The sequence below is a fragment of the Octopus bimaculoides genome, chromosome 10 (genome assembly GCF_001194135.2).
Source record: "Octopus bimaculoides isolate UCB-OBI-ISO-001 chromosome 10, ASM119413v2, whole genome shotgun sequence".
Classification (NCBI taxonomy): Eukaryota; Metazoa; Mollusca; class Cephalopoda; order Octopoda; family Octopodidae; genus Octopus; species Octopus bimaculoides.
This window is the reverse complement of record NC_068990.1, coordinates 93,221,882-93,224,579: the sequence shown is the minus strand read 5'-3', so window position 1 is coordinate 93,224,579 and position 2,698 is coordinate 93,221,882. Positions and strand designations below refer to the sequence as shown.

The window sequence follows — 2,698 nt, the reverse complement described above, 5'->3', positions numbered from 1 at the left end:
ATATATATATATATATATATATATATACATATATACATATACATATATATGCACACACACGCGCTCGCACACATGTATTAATTTCACTGCTTACGTCTATCTCTATTTATGACTGGATTTTAAAAGTCTTCACAAAAGAATTCTTTTAATTTTGCTCAGCAAGAACACGGACTCATAGGTTTCTGTCAGATTATATTCTTCAGATAAAACATATCCTTGGTGTTGTTCTTATCTCGACCAAAACACATACTGAGAATATGTGCTCACTGCATAGCATCGCTGCCATTTTATTGAAATGTAGCTTTGAAAACATTTCAAATATGTTAGAATATATCAGAATAAATGGCTGTTTTGTTACGATCATGCCTACTTATTTATTTATTTATATTTATATCTGTTCATCATAGTTTATAATCTTACAATTTCATGAAAAGTCACTCTGTTACTTGTTTAATGAAAAGATAGACAGTCATTATTGCTTTAACTAGGAAGATGATATGAAGATACAGTGCTGTGGTGTATGTAGTTGACACTCGAGTGGTGGTGGTTGTGGTGGTGGTGGTGGTAGTTAACACCAAAGTGTACAGAAGTTTTGAATTAACAACACAGTATACATTATTGGTAGGTTAACAACATAGTGAACAGTGGTATTCTGATTAAGACATTTACTCTCAGATTAAAATTTCTGCTCTATTTCTTTCCCATGAAAGAAACAGGAGGTCAATCTACTGCCAACATTGATAAAGAAGATGTGTTGACATGCTCTTATCGGTGATGGGCATATATGTACTGCTACTGTAACTGGAATATCTCTGGATGGTGAACAGGTATAGTCACATCACAGTTTATTAGACATGAGCTGCTCCCTAGGGTCACATGTGGTTCAAGAAAGAGGGCACCTGTCACTCGGATTCTCGTCTAATATTCAGTCTACTACGCGGCCATGCAAAATGGTCTGTGGAACTTCAATCCTGACATTTTGTAGATGGTTAATAGTGGCAGTCTTGTAGGAAGAGGTTCTCAGTTATTCTGTTTGTCAATGAAGATGAAGTGTCTCTACATTAAAGTTCCACCATAAATGTTACACTTTGCTATTTTCTAAGTTTGATACGAATATCACAGAATGCTTTTGTCGAAGGGGGTCAGGGGCATTCTTTTATTCTTGTGTCAGTCATTTGACTGTGGCCATGCTGGAGCACTGCCTTTAGTCAAACAAATCAATCCTAGGACTTATTCTCTGTAAGTATAGTACTTATTCTATCAGTTTCTTTTGCTGAACTGCTAAGTTACAGGGATGTAAACACACCAAAATTGGTTGTCAAGCGATGGTGGGGGGACAAACACAGACACACAAATATATACATACAAACATATATACATATATATATATATGCGTGTGCGTGTGTGTGTACACACACGATGGGCTTCTTCCAGTTTTCCGTCCACCAAATCCACTCACAAAACTTTGGTCAGCCCAAGGCTATAGTAGAAGACACTTGCCCAAGGTGCCACACAGTGGGACTGAACCTGGAAGCATGTGGTTGGAAAGCAAGCTTCTTACCACACAGCCACGCCTGCAACTATATGTGGAGCATCTCTGTTACATTATTGTAAAATTATGCTTACATTATTTTGCTGGAGCTAGTTGCAGGATATGAGGCCCAGTGGCTGAGGTGCTGCACTCCTGACTCAGAAGTGAATTGTATTCTTGAGCAAAACACTTCCTTTTATGTTGTTCCAGTTCACTCTGATGGGTTCCAGGAAGAGCTGGGAAGTTAACCCAACAGGAGACTGGCATACCATCCAGGGAGTTTGTAAGCTGAATCCCATTCTAGATGACAGAGAAACCAGGTTAAACTCATGGCAGTCCTGGTTTAGGACAAATGTTGCCGTAATTTAGCCCCATGAAACATCATTTCCAGCTGGCTATATGACATGATCTGTGTCCTTATATTTTCAAACAAGGGAATTTAGCACCCCCACTCAGCTCAAAACAAATTATTCTGTGCTGATGAAGGGAAATAACCCAGAAATTGCGATACAAAGATATTGTTTTTAGCTGTGTGGAGCTGCTAGATTCCCTTGTTTGAAAATATAAGGACACAGATCGTGTCGTATAGCCATCAGGAGACTATGTCTCTTGGGGCTAAATTACAGCAACATTTGTCCTAAACCAGGACTGCCATGTTATGTTGGCAAACAACCTTTATCACCAAAGTACTGTTGCTGAATATCTCCTGTTGTGAGATTTTAAAATTGTAATTTTCTAATGTAAAATCAATGAGTAACATTCGTAACATTCTTCTTAACCCTTTTGATAACAATCTGCCTGAGACTGCCCTCGTTCCAATAAGAAAGATTTCTTGTTTTAACATGATTTTAATCAAAACCTTCAATCAAACCTTCATGTTAATTTATGTTCTCTATACCTGCTTAATACAGACAGTCATTTTAATAGTTTTTCTTATATTCTTTTATTCTTTTACTTGTTTCAGTCATTTGACTGCGGCCATGCTGGAGCACTGCCTTTAGTCGAACAAATCAACCCCAGGACTTATTCTTTGTAAGCCTAGTACAGGTGGTGGTGGTGGTAGTGGTGGTGGTGGCAGTGTAGTGGTGGCAGAATGGTGGTGATGGTTGTGGTAGTGGTGATGGTGGCGGCAGAGTGGTAGTGGTGGTGGTGGAGGTGGGGGGGGGC

General features: G+C 38.8%; 1 protein-coding gene across 1 annotated transcript in view; it reads right to left on the bottom strand.

The window, feature by feature from the left end:
• LOC106876564 (high affinity cAMP-specific and IBMX-insensitive 3',5'-cyclic phosphodiesterase 8B) overlaps positions 1-2,698 on the bottom strand; it is a 288,850-nt gene that overhangs the window by 123,423 nt on the left and 162,729 nt on the right. The gene's annotated exons all lie outside the window — the stretch shown is intronic.